Source organism: Pseudopipra pipra, chromosome 1 (genome assembly GCF_036250125.1).
Source record: "Pseudopipra pipra isolate bDixPip1 chromosome 1, bDixPip1.hap1, whole genome shotgun sequence".
Taxonomy (NCBI): Eukaryota; Metazoa; Chordata; class Aves; order Passeriformes; family Pipridae; genus Pseudopipra; species Pseudopipra pipra.
In genome coordinates, this window is record NC_087549.1 from 155147882 (window position 1) to 155168755 (window position 20874).

Here is a 20874-nt window from a genome sequence, read left to right on the forward strand (position 1 = left end):
CGGGGCTCTCCCGCCGCCAAGCAGCAGCTGGAGCTCGTGGAAAACAGCTCCCGATGCCCCTCTCAGCGCTGGGAAGCTCCCGGCAGCCGGGTCCGCCCCCGAGAGGGGAGCCGGCTGGTGGCACTGGGACTGGGACTGGGATGGGGAGCAGCCCCGCGGCTGCCGGAGAGGCAGATCCCGGGGGTCGGGGCCGAGGGTTTGGATCTCGGGGGCTGGGATTGGAAGAGAAACAACCAGCGGTGTCCCGCAGGGAAAGGCTCCGGGAATTTCCGCGTGGGTTCTGCGGGAGGGACCCGCTGAGCCCGGGCTGTGCTCCGGCCCCTGGGATGGGGAGCGGCCGAAGGCTGTGGCCGGTGTGTCCCTGTCTCCATCCCCGTCTGTCCGCCAGCTGTGCCAGCCCAGAGCCCCCGCGCTGTGCCTGGCACCCGGCATGGGGACCGCGGCGTGCTCAGGGCTGTCTGTCCTCTGTGTGACACAGCAACCCGTGTGAGGGACAGGCTGGGCTGGGGGACAGGCTGGGCTGAGGGACAGGCTGGGCTGGGGGACAGGGTGGGCTGGGGACAGAGTGGGCTGGGGGACAGGCTGGGCTGGGGGACAGGCTGGGCTGGGGACAGGCTGGGCTGGGGGACAGGCTGGGCTGGGGGACAGAGTGGGCTGGGGACAGGGTGGGCTGCACGGATCCTCCAGGCACACACAGACCCTCACCCTGCAGAGTTCTGCAGTGCTCTGTCTCTGGTGGGCTGAGACCACCCGCCATCTCTGGATACCTCTGGCACCACACGCCCCAGGTATCTCCGTGCAGCAGCCTGGGAACACCCCGGCGTTTAAGTGAGTCACGGAACCTCAGGGTCTCGGTCACCTTCTCATCAGTGTGTCACTCGCCCCCTCACACACCCACCGCTGTGTCGAGAGGGTGTCGCTTCTGCCTGACAGAGCATCTCCCGGGAGCTCCGCCCGTGCTCCAGCGGGAGCTGCCCGGCCCGGAGCTGCCCTGGGAGGGCTGGGCACAGCAGGGAATCTGCAGCGACCTGGGCATTTCCTCCCCGTGAAGCAGGAGCGGGAGCTGGAGCCGGAGCCAGGCGCTCTTGTGCTGCCTCTTTTCTTCCCCAGATGGATGCACGAGTCCCATTTGTCAGGAGCATGTTTGTGCAGCGCGGGGCCGCGAGCCTGGATCCGAGCCTGGGCGCTGGCCCAGGGCTGCTCGGCTGCAGCGGGAATGTTCAGGGGCAGGAAGCACTGCCTGCTGCACATTCACACCCTCCTGCGTGTCTGCAACGGGAAAGCCTGAGAAAAACAAACCCCGTTTGGGTAACGGGCCCTAAAGCAGCTTCTTCTCCCACTCCGCTTTTGGCTGAAACCAAGGAGGAGCTTCCCTGCCTTGCTGAGCACTTTGGTGGCAAAATTGGGCTTCAGATGCTTTTTCTTCCTGCTGGAAGTGATGAGGAGATCCCTGCCAGGCTCTCTCTCCTCCCTCACCACAGGACAGCCAGAGAAGCCTTTTCTCTCTCTAGGATGATGTTGCTGCTGACACAGTGTGTGCAGACACCCCCCCACCCGTAAACAACGCGGTGATTTCCAAACAGAGCTGGGCTTTGCCACCATCCCCTGCAGTCCCCGTGGATCTGCCTGAGCTGTGGGCAGCGTTGTTCCTCTCTCCAGCAGACCAGGCCCATCCAGAGCTGCCTCTGCAGCAGAACCCGGGGCAGCCCAGGGCTGGACTGGAGCTGAGTCACAGTGTTGGGCTGTGGGAGGTGTCCAGGACAGGACGTTTTAATCAGCCCGGGAGGAGAAGCTGTTCCAGTAAAAAAAGAACAAAATATTTTATCTCCTCACGGTCCAGCTGCGAGCACAGGGACTTTCAGTGTGTAACACTTCAGGGGCCCAAGAGACACAGTTTTCCCACATTCCCTCCCCACCACAGCCAATGCCCTGGGGCACGTTCCTGTCTCACCAAACTTCCACAGGGAAGAATTCCAACACTCAAATAACAGCAGCCAAGATTTGTACCAAGGGTGTTGTCACCACTACAGTGTTTGCACATGATCCTTCGTGGGGTTTATATGGACAAGCTGGGCAAAAGGTACTTTTGGTCAAACCCTGAGTGTTTTCTTCCACAAGTGAATCACAGAACATCCGGAGCTGGAAGGGTCTTCGAGTCCAATTCCTGAACGAGGGATGCTCAAGGTGGAGACAAAAGGTGCAGGGATGAAAGCCCTGGTCTGTTGAGGAACGTGAGGTTTGGCAGCATCCTGAATCCCTTCCCTTCTTCCCTTTGATGTTCCTCTACCCCCCACTTCCAGTGGGACACAGGGCCATGCCAGCAGTGAGCAGGACCTGCCATGGGCACCTGCAGGTCTTTGCTGGTGACAGAGACCAATGCAACCGATTAATTTTCAGGAATTATGCCCATGACAGGGGGTTGAATGAGCTGGTTTTTAAAATCCCTCCCAACCCAAGCCATTCCAGGATTATACAATTCCATGATTCCACGAGGAAACAATAGCAGCAACCCACCCTGCACATCATTACACGGATGCACATGCAGAAAATAGCTATTTTATGCTGTTCCTTTGTTTAGCAACTCTAACTGCTTTAAAATTAATGGGCTGTAAATATTAGAACCAGACACGGTCGCTGGGAGGCTCAGCAAACGAGGCTCTGCTCAACATCAGGATGTCATTTCCAGGGTTTTATTCAGTTTCCTCCTCTGCCCTGGCAGGAAAGACAATATTTTTATTTAACAAACACCAGCGTTTGGAAATATACTGATTGTTTTCAGCTCGGTGTATTCTCAGCCATAAATAAACAGCGGCGAGCAGCCAAGCCCCCGTCTGCCCCTGCCCTTTTTTGGGTTAGAGAAGTCGGTCACGGGTACACCAACCTTCCCTTAACGACAGACTTCCTTTTTTTGACCTATTCTTTCAGTTTTGGCCTGATTTTCCTCTCTGAATAGAGGCTCTCTGTCATCAGCTGCTAGAGGAGAGATTATCTCTCCGTGCCCAGCATCCTGACTGGGAAGCCCTGAGGGATTACCACGGGATAATTTGGTAATAAATAGCCATATTTGTAATATTTGGTTACAAATCACATCCTAATGCTCTTTAATAACGGGGCATGTTCACCACGCAGACACAAAATTTCTCTTTCATCACAAACCCTCCAAGATTTCTGCCCATTTGTCCTTTAATCTAATCCTGAGAGGGACCTTGGGCACAGTCCTGACACCGATGGTCTTCCATCCTGCTGCCAAGTCATGTTGTTGGGTCTCTTTTCCCAGCCTAAACCCCAACTCAGCAGCAGCACACGAGGAGTTTGGTGCAGAACCTTGTCAGCAAAGACGTCAGCAAAGGAAAAAAATGAGGTATTTTGCTTGCAGGGCACCATCCCTGCGATGAAACGAGAGGATTTTGAAGCTGCAGGGACTCAGGGGGTCCTGACTCCTCTGCTCTCCCCAGCTCTGGTGGTCCACGGGGTGTTAGAGCTGGAATGTGGCCCTACAGCCTTAACCAGACTTGCAGAGTGTGTTTCAGTTTGTAAATAAGTCAGGAAAGTTTGTTTCAGGGTTTCTTTGCTTTCTCAGTGCTTAAGTCTCCTGTTTCATGGTGAAGGTTTAAAGCTGGTGAGAAAGAGCCCTGTCCTGCTGCTCCTGTCCCAGCCAAAAGATGGAGGAGTAACCTCTGCTGAAAGACCAGGATGGAACTGTGGAGGGAGTGATTCTTGTCTTTAATTAAGGCAGGGCAGGGCAGCACTAATTACACTCATGGCTTTGAAGAGGGAAATCAGGGGCACTGCAGCCCTCTGTCCACTTTCCCTTTGGGGCCATGGCCTTGGTCCCCTCCCACAGCAGCTGGAAGAGCCTGTCCAGCAGTTCTCCAGCAAAGCCCCCTTTCTGCTCCTTGTGCTGCATGTCCCCAACTTCAATCCCATTTTTGTTTCCTCTCCTGCCTCTGTGTGGCTGATCTGGAGGAGCTTTAAGGTCCCTTCCCACCCAAACCCTTGCCTGACCAGGAGGGGAGGTTGGGGGGAGTGGTGGTGGGGCTGCAGGGCTCTGGGACCCATCAGGCTCAGGCTCCTTCCATGAGTTCTCTCCATCCCAGGGCTCTGCTCCCTGAGCCCCTGTGGGACCCATCAAGCTCAGGCTCCTTCCATGAGCTCTCTCCATCCCAGGGCTCTGCTCCTCGAGCCCTGTAGGACCCACCCAGCTCAGGCTCATCCCATGAGCTCTCCCCATCCCAGGGCTCTGCTCCTCGAGCCCTGTGGGACACCCAAGCTCAGGCTCATCCCATGAGCTCTCCCCATCCCAGGGCTCTGCTCCTCGAGCCCTGTGGGACCCCCAAGCTCAGGCTCATCCCATGAGCTCTCCCCATCCCAGGGCTCTGCTCCTCGAGCCCCTGTGGGACACCCAAGCTCAGGCTCATCCCATGAGCTTTCCCCATCCCACTTTTGCAAGAGCTGTGACCCCATTTGAAACCCTTTGGGCCAGTTCCCCTCATTTAAGGAGCCTCTGTTGCCAACCTACACTCCCTCATTAATGCTCAGGCTGCCCTTGTTCCCTCCCCTCTCTAACAACGTTGCATCCTCACCAGTGCTTATTTGGGATGACTGTGGGAAGATTTTGCAACCAGACACAGCCTTGGCAAAACACTCATTATGGCTGTGGCTCATCTTCTCATCCCAGAAATTGTGTCTTCCCCCAGTGCCCCAAATCTGCCTCCATTTGCTGAGGCAGCAATTTGACATTTAAGTAATTCGGTTCTTCTCAGTGGTTTCACATTTTAAGTCTCAGGTTTCCCAAGGAATCTGTTGCAGACTAATGTTTAATCATGCTCTGGTAGGGTGACAGCTCAACTTCAGCAAAAATATTGCTAATGCTTCAATCTGGAATAATTTAATTCAAAGGCTGATGCTTTCCCAAAGGAGTGGATTTATTTAGATCCTAATTTTAGGGAAATGTTTGGGCTGGTTACAACCAGCACTGCTCTGTCAACATGTAAAGCTCTGTGCAGTGTGTTCCTGACAGTTGTGACAAACTGATTATCCCTCGTTTTCCCTTCCAAAGACTCCAAGGCCAAGTAGAGGAGACAACAGGCATCAGAGCCAGTTCTCAGACACAGGAGAATTAATTCATTGACTTTTAAAACTGCTCTGGGGGCAACTCTGACAGAAGCCAAAATGTGGGAGGGATGTCCACATGGGACACAACTTCAATCAGAGCTTCCTTCCCAAAACTCTCTGCAGGGAGAGTTTCATCCAGCTAAAATTAAAAGGTTCTTTGCAGGGTGAAATCAAGTGCCATGAAGGCTTCCAAGTGCTCTCTTAGAAGGATCTGAACATTGTCCTTGTTTCATCCAGTTCCATTTGGGGTTTATACAAACCACAGGCACAATCTGCAGGTTTTTTCAGCTCATATGTTTGCTAAAATCTTTTAGGAGTGATTCAGGAGTGCTCTGAGCCTTGGAGAGAACTGCACACAGCAAAGGCTCCTCTCAGGGAGAGGAACTCCAGCAGCTTCTTTCATGGACTGGGGACTTTCTCTCATGGACTTCCTCTTTCATGGACATTCCTCTTGAAAGGAAGGGCCTCAGGGTCACCCTCAGGGGTGTGCTGATGACACCTTAAATACCTTGTGCCATTTGTCTGGGCGTTATCTGACCCCGCAGCTTCTCCAGCTCCCTCTTTTATTCCCTCTCTCCCTTTATAGCTCCTTCTCTTGCCTAAAATGTCAGGTTTGATCCATCCCTGCACCTTCAGCGAGTCTGGTGCTCACAGGTCTTGAGCAACTCCAGAAACTGGGCCAGTTGAGGACTGGAGGATTTTCTACTGAGCAGCAGCAGCAAAATGTGTCTCATTGTGATGTGTAACGACCTCTGGGGATTGCTTTTAATTTGGGAAGGAATTCTTGAGTCATTCAGGCTTCCAAACCACTGTCTCCCCCACTCTCATATGGCATCTTTATGCTCCTGAGGTTGTCTGTCACCAACACATTCATCTCTGCTCTTAAATGAGTTAATTGTGACAGAGCTTTCTGATCTTGTCTTCTCGACTCTCCTGTGATCTTTTCCACCCCTTCTCCGGGAGCTCTTCCCAAGCCCTCCCTGTGTGATTCCCTGTTTATTGACTGATGCTGGCACCAAACACATCTATTTATAGAAGCCTTTATCAATTGCTTCTTTATCACTCACTTTATGGCATTTCGTGCCCATGATTTTCCCAGTTGCCACAAACCCTCTTCAAGTCAAATAATTCAGGAGTAGTTTGGACAAGGGGGGCTTTGATCCCTTCAGAGTTTGTTTTCTTCCCCTTAAAAGCAGTTTTTAATGCAGCTACCACTCCACAGCTGAGTGCTGCTAATAGGGATCCATTCAGCTTCCCAGGGGCTTGAGAATAGCTGAGTTGGGCTCTTTGGTTGCCTGGATCCTTGTCTGCTGGATGCTTCAATCCACAGAGGTGGGGCCCTAATTTTTCCTTAATCCTGCCTGGCTTCTGCCCTGCTGTTTTCTGTGATAAACCCTCCTGCCTGCAAAAATTAAAATGCCAAAATAATACCTAAAATCAGCTGCCCACAGCCTCCTCTGCTGGGCCCTCAGGCCTGCCTGCTCTCCCCAGAGCATCTTTTACCCTCTCAGAATGCTGGGGGGCTTCTGTCTCCCAGCCTTTTTGCTCCTGCCATTGCCCAGACTTTCTAGTTTTCTCCTTTTCTCTCCCCTCCTTCCTTTTCTGAATTTCAGAGCCTGCCAAGATTTTTTTTTCCTTCGGATTATCATCATTTTCCATGCTTTGTATGAACCAGTTGTATTTCTACTCCGAGCAACTGCGGTGAATTCTCCTCCCCCTCCACCCCCTTCCTTAAAGTAGCTCATTTTTGGAAGATGAATAAGAATTTGAATGGGATTCTCACCCGTAATACTGAGGGCTGCTGTCATTTCCCCCAGCTCTCGTGTCTTTTTAAAGCAAGAGCAGAAAGATACGTGGAAAAAATATGGCAGTTTGTGGCCTTTGAGCAGAAACTTTGGATATTGTCGGTGTTTTTTTCCTCCTGGCAGTGATGGAATTTCACAATCAGGTCTCCAGGTCTGTTGTGGAGTCCCAGGGGAAGAAACAGTCTTCTGGAGACTGTGTTTAGGTTGTCTCTTCCAGAAAGCTGGGGTTTAACAACATGGTGATTAAATTAGATGACAGATTGAGTTTCGTCCTTCGGCGTTTTCAGGCAACTTTTAATTCTCCCGTCATCCACCCTCTGCTTTCTGCACAACTGGAGCAGCTCTGCTGCAGCTGAGCCGTGCAGAGTGTGCTTCACTCCTCTCCTTTGGCCCAGTCTCCAGCAGTTACACCCTCAGCCCAGCCTTTTCTTCCTGCTCCAGCTTTGGATGTGAGATAATTCCTGGGAGATCACCTCTCTGGCTGTGGCCTCAGGGGTGAGCTGATTTACTCTGCTCTGGTTTGGCAGCCAGGGCTTGGGAGCAGAGTCAGGAATCCTTTCCAAGTGCAGCCTGAAAAACCATCTCGGTGAGGTGACAGGTTTGGATGGTCTGGAAGGGACACGTTCCAGAACCTCCCGTGCTCTGGGCTGATCCCACAGAGGGGCAGGGGGGATTCTGCCCCTCTGCCCCTGTCTCAGCTGAGACCCCCCTGCAGAGCTGCCCCAGCCCTGGGAACAGCAGCAGGAGGACGTGGAGCTGCTGGAGAGAGTCCAGAGGAGGCCCCGGAGATGCTGCCAGGGCTGGAGCCCCTCTGCTCTGGAGCCAGGCTGGGAGAGCTGGGGGGGTTCCCCTGGAGAAGAGAAGGCTCCAGGGAGAGCTGAGAGCCCCTGGCAGGGCCTGAAGGGGCTCCAGGAGAGCTGGAGAGGGACTGGAGACAAGGCATGGAGGGACAGGACACAGGGAAATGGCTTTCAGCTGAAGGAGGGTAGATTTAAACTGAATTTTGGGAAGGAATTCCTGGCTGTGAGGGTGGTGAGGCCCTGGCACAGGTTGCCCAGAGAAGCTGTGGCTGCCCCTGGATCCCTGGAAGTGTCCAAGGCCAGGTTGGAGCAACCTGGGCTGGTGGAAGGTGTCCCTGCCCATGGCAGGGGGTGGCACTGGATGGGATTTGTTGTCCCTTCCCACTCAAACCTTTCTGGAATTCTGTGATCACAAAGGGCTGAGCTCTGTCCTTGCTTCTGAGGTGACACTGCCTTTAATCCACACACAGTCCTTGCTTCTGGCCTGAAAAGATGCTTTTCATGCAATTTTCCTGTGCAGCTCATATTTAAAGCTACAGCACCTACACCAAGGACACCCCCCCCTTTTATTTGCATGTCTGAACTGCTGAGAAATAAGAAGAATAACAGAAATAAGGTGAGGAGCAACGAAAGTGTTGGAGCACAGATGAGTGATGCAGGAAATGTGTGTAAGTGGTCCAGTCTTTTCAAAGACAATTCCCATATTGCTGTCTCATCCCACCACTGGCAGGAATCTGGAGATTCAAGAGAGTTCACCAAAAGCAGGGAGAGCAGTTGTGGAAGAGAAAAGAGGGTGTGGTGGGACACTGGGAGATCAGCCACCTCAGGAAGAAGGAAAGTCAGAACTGATGTGATGGAAGCAGAGAAAATTCTGAATGGCCAGGAGAATGAAGAAGGAAGGAGCTTCCAGCAGGAAGCTTCCATTTCCTTTTTTTTTTTGCTGTAACACACAGCCAGAGGAATTAGAAAGCATCATTTTCCAAACCATTAACTTGCACATGGACCATTACCCTCTGTAACTTGTAGCCACAAGAAAGTGCTGCCCCCAGCTCAGTAGGACCCAGAGAAGGAGTGGACTGTGGGGTCTGAGGATTGCCCAGAGAAGCCCTAATGAGTGGGATGGGCAGTGTTTAAACTCCTGTGCCAGAGCTCCAACCAGCCCAGCAACCAGAGCAGGAGGAGACCCAGTGGGAGGAGATCAGCCCTGGGTTGGCCTGGCCTTACCTGTGCCTGGCACAGCACACAGGGCACACGTGGCACAGCTGCCCCAGGCACGAGGCACCACCCCAAACACACGGGGGGTTCCTTTGCCCTTCACAGCTCCCTCGTTCTGTCCAAGCCATGACAGCATGGAAATGCTCCAGACACCCGTGTCCTTCACCTCATCTCCCTCAGTGCTCTCCTCCCAGCTCCAGAGGAGTGACCAGAACTTTCCCCTCTGCCTTATCTGGCACCTGCTCACGTGAGGAAGGAAGAGAGCAGTGGAATTAAAACAAACCAGACCCCCATCCCGGAGACACTGTCCTTGTTGGTGAGAGACATGACTTGCAGAAAACTTCTTGCAGAGCTGCAGGGCCTGATGGATCCAGGCTCTTTGCAGATGGCTCTTCCCCAGAACAGTCGCCTCGTGTCTCATCACGCAGCTTTTGTCAGTCCTGGTTACATGCTCCGTCTAGTTCGGGCTGGGAGCTCCCCAGGGCCCAAGGACCTCTCACCCTCCCCTGTCCCCCGAGTGTCCTGTGCACCAGAGGCAGGACAGAAATAGCAAATCACCCTCAGAGTGATCAGGAGTCATTTGGGAGCCTCGTGTTGGGCACAGTGAGGGAGAAAACGTCCGTGGCTGCACAGGGAGAGCTGCACCGAGTGGAGAACATCGAAACCCCCCCTCTGCCCCACTCAGTACTCTGAGGAGAATAATTTGATTGAAAGGCAAATCCTTTAATCTGCAGATATAAATCAGCAGAGTGGCAGAATTGCTTGGGGTGGAACATATCATATAGGGCATGTCCTGTATGCCTTTTCCCTTTAAACAACCCCGGCCCTCCAGCTGTTTAACCTATTTATAAAAGGTAACTTAAGGCTACGCGCAGGCTCCTCGGGACATCTCACTCTGTCATTACGGCACACACTCAATTTTTCTGCCTCAGAATAATTGGGCTTGGTTTATGAAGGCCCAGGCTAGGGAAGGGATCAGCTCTGAGGCTAAGAGCCCTCTCCAGAGGAGCGGGATGAAGCCCTCCAGAAGGAAGGCCGGGCTGCCCTCTGCTTCCCAGGACACGGCTCTGCTGGGACAAAGAACCTGCAGATATCAGCCACTGATCAGGACAAGCCTCTGCAGGTCCCCCTCTGCCCACAGGTGGGATGCCAAGCTCTGGTTCCTGTGCTGTGGGTGGGAGGTGTCCCACACCCCGGGTCACTCACAGTGGCACCTTTGGTGCAGGGGAGCAGCTGGAGCCGTGTTTCTGCCGGTGGTCTGGGACCACAGAGCCCTTGGCAGTAGAACTCACTGTCCCAGTCTCAGTGCAGCCCTGCAGCCACCCTCCTCCTGCTCTTCCTCCTCCTCCTCCTCCTCCTCCTCTGCAGCCCCACACAGCTGGTCACAGCCAAGGGAGAGCTCCCAGATCAGGAGATCACGGGGTGTGCCAGCTGCAAGGCAAATCCCATGACTGGTCAGAGAGTCTCGACAGGTCTCTGGGATGGCAGGGATCCCCGGCCAAAATTCCATGCCTTCCATTGTGCTGGAGTCAGCTTTGATGAGCAGAACAGCCCTGGCTGGCTGGCCAGTATCTGCCAGCGGCCCACAGTCCTTCTGTGTCGCCGGAGCAGTGTCCTGCCTCACTGATTATCTTCTCCTTGCACCCCTGATCCAGGACAGGGAAGGGATGAGGAATGGAGTCTGTGGCATGGGAGGTTGGTTTCGTAGAGTGTTCAAACTCCAAGATGCTCACGGGCCTTCCATTTCAAAAATAAATACGCTGACATTTCCTGACAGTGAGACTCGTTGGGTGCTGCTCCAAGTGTGGAGGCAACTCCCTGCTCTGGTCAAACCCTTCAGTTTTCCTTCTTTATAGGGACTTCAGGTTCATTGCTTACTAACTGCACTCATTTCTGGAAATGGCCCCTCCACGAGCTCAGTGAGGGATCAGAGGGGTGACAGGAGCCCTCGGCAGCACCAACATCCCTGCCCAGGCAGGGCAGACCCCACAGCTCTGCCCCCCCAGCACTTCCCATGCTGGGCATCCACCTTTGGCTATCCCATCATGTGCTCTGGGGAGGGAATGACAAGCCCTTGACAAATGGGCAGGAGAGCTGCTCATCACAGCTCGTCTCCAGCACCATCGGTGCCCTGGGAGCAGCAGAGCCGAGCGCTGGAGTCCTTCTTTGCAGTGGCTCCGCCAAAACGGTGAGGAAGGAGCTCTCCCTGGGCTCGGGCTTTGCCTTTGGAGCACTCCCCGGGCTCGGGCTTTCCCTTTGGAGCACTCCCCGGGCTCGGGCTTTCCCTTTGCAGCTCCCTCGGTGCCGCAGGTGACTCACCCCCCGGGCAGTGCTGAGTGCCAGCCTGCCCTACCTGCCGGGCTGATGGAGCGATCATTAGGGAGACGAGCCGGTCCCCTTCCCTCGGCCCCAGCCACTTTCACTGTCTGGCCTGATGAAAGGGCAGAGCCATGGCCTGAACACCTCCCGTCCCTCCACCAGCCCCACCGGGCAAAACAACCCCCTTTGCTGGGGCGAGGACGGACACACCTGCAGCGTCTCAGAGGTTTTGTCTGCCAGAGCCAAAGTGGTTCCTGCTGCCCTGCCTTCCAGGCCAAATGCAGATGGAGAGGACTCAGGGAGCCCGGAAAAGCAGCTGGAAAAGCAAGTGGAGGAGTAGGCTGTATTCTTTTGAGGGATAAACAGAGATAAATGAGACGCTTTGAATTTTTGCATAGGGGAAATACAGGAGGAGGCAGCAAATGGAGTGTGACCTGAAATTGCTCCCAGAAAGCAAAGGGCAGACTTCAGATTTTAAAGGAAAACAAGGAAGTCTCATATCAGCAGTGCCCCAGGAAGCCATGCTAAGCTTGGGTGGAATAACAAAGGAGCTATGAGATCTTCTGGGCAAGACAGGCTTGTAAGCACAGTAACAGCTAAGAGGACACATCCATTGGTTGTTCACTTGGGAACCAGCCCTTTCTGTCTTTATATTGGTGATTTCTGAAGAGTTACAGGAATTCATCTGTGTGGAGGGTAGAGGTGCAGCTCATATTATATAGTGCCTTTCATTCCTTCTGGTCAGGAACAAGTTATTTGCTCCTCAGATACAAAGTGAGGTATAAAACTCTCTTCCACCCTGCTTCTTCCAGTGGCAATGATAAAAATTCCACTGGCTAAGGCTGGGGAAGGGCAGGACCTAAGAAATTCGGGAATCCCAGTTCTCAGTGTAAGGAGAAGCTACACTTAATGGGGTAGAAGAAGTAACAGCTGCAGATGTGCAAGGAGGATGTCATATGTCACAAAGAGGAAGAAAGAGATCATAGAATTAGAGAATCATAGAAGGGTTTGGTTTTGAAGGGACCTTAAGGATCACCCAATTCCCACCCCCTGCCATGGGCAGGGACACCTTCCACCAGCCCAGGTGGCTCCAAGCCCCGTCCAGCCTGGCCTTGGACACTTCCATGGATCCAGGGGCAGCCACAGCTTCTCTGGGCAGCCTGTGCCAGGGCCTCCCCACCCTCACAGGCAAGGATTTCTTCTGTACATCTCACCTAAATTTCCTGTGTTCCAGTTGGAGCCCTTTGCTCCTCTTCCTGTCACTACAGGTCCTGGTGAAGAGTCCCTCTCTGAAATGGGGATGAGAGAACCAGAAGAAGCTGCTCTCAGCTGGCAGCGTGGGTGGGAGAGCAGTGAAGGGACACCTGGACTGCTATGTGCTCTACAGACATATAGAGCATCAGAACTAGATGGTCTTTAAGGTCCCTCCCAACTCAAACCATCCCATGGTTTACTTGGTTCCAATGGAGGGAAACCCCCCAGCTGTTGGGCTGGTGGTAGCCCATTCCCAGGGTCACAGAGCCAGGTTTGGGAAAGCCAGAAGCCCCTTGTGCAACGGCAGAGGGATGTTTGGATTCAGGTGGACAGCTGCTGCTGCAACATAGAGTTTACAAGGGACACACCTATGGCATTAAGGGTGCATCATATCCCTGTGCTGGGTTATGACACCCAGGTGTGCCAGGCTGGGATTTTTGTCCTTAATCCACCGAAGGACCTCTCCTGTGTGACACTGTGCAGTGAAGGCCTGGCTTTGGGCTCTCAGGCTTTTCTTTATTCTTGGGGAATAAATTCCAGGCTTGGAATTTAGGAGAAAAGAGCCAGGAGTCCTTCTTGAAGCCAAAAGCAGGTCAGCCCCGTGGTCAGAGGTTCTCCCTGACACAGCGCCGATGGAACCCACTTCTTTTTGTTGTACTGGTGTGTTGTAACCCACCACTTTTTGCTGCATTAGTGTGTTGTAACCCACTGGTTTCTGCTGTAGCGCTGTGTTGTAACCCAATAGTTTTTGTTGCATTCATACATCCACTCTACAGACCCAGGAATTACCATCCTGCAGTAGAACCAGGGTCTACCCCATCTTAGGGACTTGACAGAAAGTCTCGGAGAAGAAGAGAGGTGGATTTCCCAAGGAGAGAGGGGGATCTTTAAGCCTCTGATGTTCAGGGTAGGCTGGGACAGCCCTGACATTCAAACCGTCGCCCGACGCTCCCAAAGAAAGCCATTAGGATGCTATTTTATCTCGGAGCTTAAAAATAGCACATGGTCTAAGCAGTTATAGATATGCCTTTCATCAGGGCACGGGATTTCCCCGCTCCCTTCCCGGCTCTGGCCCTGCAAATGGACCCACACTCAGAGGGTTGGGAGGAGGAGGGTGGGCAGAAGCTGCAACACAACCTGGATGGGGTGTGGGCCCTTCCACGCCTGATGCAAAGGGTGTTTCCTCCCTCCAGTGACCAGACATGAGACACACCTATTTTTGTTTTAATTTAGTCACCACGCTTTGATTTTCTTATCTAGCAGGCCGATGTATCACGGATTTTCATGGGATTTAGTAGCTCTGGAGCTCCCTCCGGGCGGATGGGTGACACAGACAGCCCTGGGGCACACGCAGGAGCCTGGCTGTCAACAAGACAGGGATGGTGTCCCTCCCTCCCTCCCTCCCTCCTGCCTGGATTAACTCGCAAAATAGGTTGCGATGGTTCATCCACAAAAAGTGAGGCTGAATATTCCTCCTGTGTGGTTGGTGTCACTGTACCAAGTGTGGACGGTCTCACCTCTCTCTCGTCTGAGGGAGTTTCAGCCACATGCACGTGGAAATGGTTCCACCGCAGGCAAATTGTGCCTGACAAAGTCGGTTCGTGAGCGATGGTGGGTGAGGGAAGAGTGACCGATGTAACTCACTCAGACTTGTGCACAGTGTTTGATGCTGTCCCACAGGACACCCTTGTCTCTGAAGTGGAGAGACATGGATTTGATGGATGGGACACTCAGGGATAAGGGATGGGCTGGATGGTCACACTCAGAGCTGTGGTCAATGGCTCGGGGGTCCCAGTGCAGACCAGTGAGCAGTGGGGTCCTCAGGGGCTGGGATGGGACCAGGACTGTCCAACAGCTCTGTCAGTGACAGGGACAGTGGGACTGAGGCCCCCTGAGCCAGTTTGCTGAGGACCCCGAGCTGTGGGGAAGGGATGGGGCACCCAGAGGGACCTGGACAGGCTGGACAGGTGGGGCTGTGCCAACCTCGGGGGGTTCAACGAGGCCAAGGGCAAGGTCCTGCACAGGGGTCAGGGCAATCCCAAGCACAAACAGGCTGTGTGGGGAGGGGATGGAGAGCCCTGAGAAGGATTTGGGGGTGCTGATGAACGAGAAGCTCCACATGCTCTGGCCGTGTGTGCTGGGACCCAGAAACTCAGGTCTTCCTGCCCTGGGCTTCCCCAGCTGGGGAGGAGCCCCTCTCTCCTCACCCCCTCATCTGTGTCCATGTCCCCTCCGCCCCTCATCTGTGTCCATGTCCCCTCAGCCCCTCTCTCCTCAGCCCCTCATCTGTGTCCATGTCCCCCCCGCCCCTCTCTCCTCACCCCCTCATCTGTGTCCATGTCCCCCCCCGCCCCTCTCTCCTCACCCCCTCATCTGTGTCCATGTCCCCCCCGCCCCTCTCTCCTCACCCCCTCATCTGTGTCCATGTCCCCTCCGCCCCTCTCTCCTCAGCCCCTCATGTGTCCATGTCCCCCCAGCCCCTCTCTCCTCAGCCCCTCATCTGTGTCCATGTCCCCTCCACCCCTCTCTCCTCACCCCCTCATCTGTGTCCATGTCCCCTCAGCCCCTCTCTCCTCAGCCGTGTCCCCCCCGTTCCCCACCGCCCCCTCACTCACTGGCCCCGCCCCCCTTGGCCCCTCCCCCTTGGTCCCTCCCCTCCTTTTTTGCCCCGCCCCTTGGTGGCCGCGCGCCGCACCCAACCGCGCTGCCCGGCCCGGGCCGCGCCGCCTCGGCCCCGCCCCCCTCGCGCGCCGCCCGCACTCCCTCCGATTGGCGGGGGGCGGGCGCGGAGCGGCGCTGATTGGCCGAAGCGCCCGACTAGCCCCGCCCCCCGGGCGGCAGGGTAGTGCTGCGGGCGCGAGGCCAGCGCGGCGCCGCTCCCGCCTCCCGCCGGGCCCGCCGGGCACAGCCGCTCCCGCCGGCCGCCTCCGACCGGCGCTGCCCCGCGCCCCGCGCACGGTAAGGCCGCGGGCAGGGGGCTGCGGGCGGCGGGGACACCCCCGGGCACGCTGCGGGCGCCGAGCGGGGGCTCCGGCCTCGCCTGTGCGCGGGGGGCCGGGCGGGCGGGGGGTGACCGGGGCCGCGGGGCGGGGGAGCCACGCGCGGCTGGGCAGAGGGAGGCCGGCGGGTCCCGCCGCGTCCCGGAGCATCTCCCGCGGCAGCCGGCGGAGGGAGCGGGAGCGGCCGGGGCGCGGCTTTGTTGCCGGGAGGGCGAGGCTGGGGCGGCTCCAGGGGGGGGGCCGCGGTGGTCCCGGGGGAGCCGCCGCTTCCCGGCGCCGCTCCCGCGGGATCCCCCGGGATGGGGCGGCCCCGCCGCGGCACGCGGGGAGCGCGCCTTCGGGGACTGTGACGCTGCGTTTCGCTGCTTCGCGCCGGGACGTCCCCAAACTTTCCTGCGCGGGGGTTTCCCCCCCGTGCTTCCCCCGCTGGATCGGCCTTGGTCCCGGCTTTATAAGGCCGGGAGCGGGCTGAGCCCGGCCCGGGGCTGGGTGTGGCGGCCGGGGGGATGCGCGGGGAGGCCTCTGCTCAGTCATGGCAGGCTCGGCCAGAGCCATAAATACACGGCGGGCCCGCTTTCGGGATGAGCAAACCCCGGTCACAGGGTCGGGAGCCGCAGGGATTCCGCGGGTGTTCGCCACGGCCCGGTGCGGGGCTGCTGGCAGTAAGTTTAAACTGAAAACGGCGAAGTTCCTTGGTGCTGAAGATGCTGCTCTGCTGCCAAGGGCCGTTTCTGAGTGTATCCTGGGAGTAGGCTGTGTGTAAGCTCTCCCCGTCCTGCAGGGGTGTGTTCAAAGCGTGCTCTGGGAACGTGTCGAAAGCCTGATCTGTGAACGTATTAAACCCAAATTTAGATGTTGGGGTCTCTTTTCTTTAGGTGCTTCTTGATCTCTCTTACTTGGTTGCTCCCTTTCTTCTTTCTTTCTTTCCCCTGATTGCTGCGTGGATTTAACAAATAAACTCATTTATTTTAGCTTTTTTCCTAATTTTCTTTCTTAGTTTTAAAACTGCGCTCCTCTATTCAAGGAACCACGTTCTCCCCAGCTCACAGTTTCAGCTGAGAGGCTTCTTGGATAACATAATAGACACGCAAGTCCTGCTCAGTATTTCAGGGGTGGAGTAACAAGCCTTGCTCGGGGCCTCCTGCCCCGCGTGTGATGCTGCTGTAGCTTCATTTTCTAAACTGAAGGGGCTGGGCTGGGCTGGAGTTTTACAACTTTAAAGCTTGGTTCCTCCTTGCCAGGCCTTGGTTATTCCATCTGGTGTGGTTTTGCTGTGTTATATCTGCAAGGTGCTGCTGCAGTTTGATTAACTCCTCCTTTCGTTGAGAAGGGCAAATTGTAACTCAAAAATATTCAGCTTCACGGTGGAATTGTGCTGATGGTGATGTTGACCTGTCTGTTAATTGCACTGTGTGTCTTTTTTGTTTATTTTCCTTGCAAGAACCGATGGATTTGATTATTATCTTTCCAGATGCTCTTCTTAACTTTTTTTTTTTTTTGTCCTTTTTGGCTTTCTTGCATCAGAAGAGATGGGCTTTCTCAGTTTGAAAAAGAAGCTCAACTGAGTTGCTGTTGCGACAGCAGCAATATCCTGTGCCTTTTGTTTTCTTTGGTGGTGATAATTACATGTTAGTGACAAATAATAAGCTTGAAGGCAGAATAGCTGATCTGTTTGTGGCTGTGATTGTTGACTCTAAAGCTGAAGGCCGTGGATATTAAATCTGTTTTTGTGTGTCTCTGCAGCAATGACATCAGGGAAATATCAGATAATACAAAGAAGTGTCAGTGGCTTGAAGATCCCAGCCCTGCGAGTCCAGCTCGAGCCCAGTGTTGCCATGGGGACAGTTTGTGGGTCACCCCTCGTTCCCCCCCAGCCCTCAGAGGGTGTTAGGAGGGGATTATGTCACTCCTGTCCTTAAAGAACAAACGGGAAGCCTGTTGGTAGGAGGCTTGTGCTGGCAGAGACTCGCTGGGGCTTTAATATCTGACTTTATCAGCTTGTTTGTGAAAGGCCAGTGTCTGTCAGGCAGTGCCCGTGGCCCTGGGGCAGCTCCTGGGGCTGTGGGACAGCAGGACCCGGCTCTGGGAGCTGCAGGACCTCACCCTTGCAGCATATCTGGAGATCTGTGTTAACAAGCTGCCTCATTTGTCTGTGGGGAGCTTTGAAGGTGGTGAGTGGGGTGCTGGGGTGGGAAACTCATCCCTGGAGCCCTCGCCCGCTGCTCTGGGGGAGCTGGCTCTGGGCACTGTGGGCAGTGGAGCAGAGGGACCAGTGATCACACAACAGCCTCCCAGGGACTGCTGAAACCACCTTGGACTCCCTCTGGTAGCAGGGTGTGCTGGTCAGTGCCATTCCAAGATGGAAATACTAACTCTGAGGTATTTGGGCTTAGTGCACTTGTACCTCCCCTTCCCAGGACACAGGCAATTAAGGTTTTAATCACCAAAGCATTGCTTAAACTCTTCTGTCGTGATATTAAACACCCCTACCCCTCCAACAGCCTGAGCAACAGAATCAGATTGGGTTTTTGGAGGGGCAGAAGGTGGGGCTGTGTGGAGGCTGGGATGTGATTGGATTTCCAGTCCTAAGCTCGTTATGCGAAGTCTGATGAGTGCTCAGTTTAAACAAATGAGTTGCATGTTCTTTCTGGTAAAAGGGCTGACACAGCCCTTATTTTAGGGAATGGAGCTATAATTATATTTGAGGTCCCATCCCCTGTAGTATTTTAGTGGTTGCCTTACTTCCCTAGAAATAAATCCTGTTTAATGGCTCAGATTCGTTTGAGTTCTTGCAGAGTTCAGGTCTGGTGTAAACCTATTGCTGTTACCACAGGCCTTGCTCTCCTGTGCCTCCAGCTTAAATTTACCTCCTGTTTGCTAAACTAATGATCTCTTCAGCTAAGAACTCAGTACTTGGACTAAGTTTGTCTCTATGCACCATGTGTAGACTTCCAGATTCTGGTACACACCAAACTTATGACTAAGGGAAACCACTGGTCAGACAAGGTCTGAGTCTGTCAGGGTGAATTCAAGCTGCTTGCAATTCAAATGAAAGTGATGGTTACTTAAAAGCCAAGTAACGTGTAACTATACCTTGGTTTGGCCCAGAAAAGTCCCAGTTCATTTATTTTGCTAGTCCAGACACAGGCTGGAAGATAAAATTCCAGTCTCCTGCGCTGAGGATGGAGAGTTCAAGGCACGTTAATCATCGTGTTGTTGCCAGTCTGATTGTAGACAACAAGATGATACTTTGTTCATGTACTTCTGGGGTTTCAAAGGCAAGTTGCAGAAGCTGATACTGCTCTGGAAGGCAGGGAGTTATTTCCTGGAGCTCCGTGTTTATTCTTCCTGTCCCAACTAAAACAGATGAATCTCCTGCTTAGCCAAACGTCTGTGTCCACAGCAACTGAACTGATTATCTCTGGGCTTTATTTCTCCTTGGAGGCCAGTGGAGTGATGCTCAGCTGGGGAGGAGGGCTCTGATTGCAGCCCACGGGATGGTGGCAGAGCAGGGAGCCCTCATCTGCCACGGGGCTCAGCTCCTGGAGGAAGGAGGGGTGTCCCTTGGGTCTGAGCTCCCAAAGAAAGGGTGGGTGTCCCTTGGATCTGAGCTCCCAAAGAAAGGCTGGGTGTCCCTTGGATCTGAGCTCCCAAAGAAAGGGGGGGTGTCCCTTGGATCTGAGCTCCCAAAGAAAGGGGGGGTGTCCTTTGCATCAGGCTCCTGAGGAGGCGGTGTAAAAGCTGGGCCGAGTGTGCTCAGCCCATGGGAATAACTGGGCAGGTAGGCTGGGGCAGCACACCCCTGTGGGGTGGATTTCTGCAGCCTCCCACAGCTCAGGAACCGGTTTCATGGCTCAGTGTTCTGCTCGTGTAAAAGAATTTCTGGTGGGACGGAAAGGTCAGTGAAATCAGCTGCTGGGGATGTTATGCAGATTTGAACTTGGTGGCGAGAAGAATGAAGTGCTTGTGGCTCACACAGTGCTCTGTGTTGCTTCTTAATCAAGTTTTATGTTAGGAATTATTAAATATTGAAGTTATTTGAAATTACTGGGAGATCTGACCCCAAAGGGTTATGAACAGACATTGGTGTGATGCTCTTAAAAAACACATCAGGGTGGTGCTAAGGGTTTGTCCCAAACAAGATTAGTCTCAGACCCCTCTGATTAAGTTATCCAGTTAGGTGTGTTGCCACACAAGGCCGTACTTAAGAATGCTCGAGAGCAGGATATTTGCAGTTGTTGCCCTAGAAAACATGGCAGGCACCATGTTAATGGGAAGTGTGAGTTCCTCCCTGGGTGAAGAATGGCTGTGTATGTAAATGATGGGGCATTCAAACCCCATAATGCACATTCCTCCCTGGAAATGTCTGCTGGAAGGTGGGAGGGATGCTGGGTTATTTGTTCTGTTCTCCCCTGGAGACAGTGAGGGAAGGGTCTGATTTCTTCCCTCACTCTTACAAAAGGCTGCTCCTTGCTGTTGCTCTTTTAACCCTTGCCTTATTTTAGTCCTATTTTGTCTGGCAACTGCTGAATTAGTGGCTCCTCCAGGGAGTAGCAAGATACTAACGTTGAGATAAAGCTCCCAACTGTCCCTGTGATTTGGGCTAAACCATCAAATAAAAAAAAAAAGAAAGAGTGGCAGTGTCATTACTGAGGGAGGTTTGTGTAATGCAATAGGCCCTGGATTGGCTTTCCCTGGCCGAGGTTGGATTTCCAGCTGTAACTCTTGCTGTGAGGAGAGTTCAGTGCAGGGCTGGAGTCCATCCCCTGCCCCAGGGGGCTGTGCTGGCAGGGTGGCAGGTTTTGCTGGGTGGGTGGGAGGAGGGTTAGGTGTCAGGGGGTGGGTGGGAGGAGGGTTGGGTGTCAGGGGGTGGGTGGGAGGAGGGTTGGGTGTCAGGTGTGCCCCCGTGCCCGGGTGACGTGACACACCTGGTGTAGCCGGGGATTAACGTGGGATGAGCAGCTCCTGCTATCGGGCTGCTCAGGTGGGGCTGCGGGGAGGAGTATGCAGTTAATCACATCCATTAGCATGATTAAAATCCTGATTAGCCCGTGTCACTCACTCCCATTTTCCACCTACACTTTGCCCCCTTTTTACCCGGAGTATTTGCAAGTATGAGCAGAGGAGAGGCCGGGACGGCGCAGGGCCCGACTCAGGGGTGGTCACTGGCATTTTAAACACAGCAAATCGTTTGGGGCTCTGTGTCATTCTACCAAAGCTCTTCAGAGAGCTGTAGAGCTGCTGTCTGAACAGGACATCTGAAAAACCAGCCCTTCAGCGCTGGAGGATCCTCAGCAGGACTGTTGGGAATCCAGTCGAGCACGAAGTCAGCTTGTCGTGCTCGTCAGTCAAGTGCTCAGGGCTTGC

The 20874-nt window shown here is 54.3% G+C and overlaps 1 protein-coding gene across 10 annotated transcripts in view; it reads left to right on the forward strand.

Annotated features, from left to right (window-relative positions):
* Positions 1-15325: 15325 nt before the first annotated feature.
* The window catches only part of MAP4 (microtubule associated protein 4), a 143660-nt gene continuing 138111 nt past the window's right edge, over positions 15326-20874 (forward strand). For 8 of the 10 annotated variants that reach the window (XM_064645858.1, XM_064645771.1, XM_064645952.1 and 5 more), the window contains exon 1: positions 15326-15466. The gene's annotated coding sequence lies outside the window, so the exon portion shown is untranslated. The remainder of the gene's footprint in view (positions 15467-20874) is intronic. The other 2 variants (XM_064646407.1, XM_064646492.1) reach the window with 1 other exon arrangement.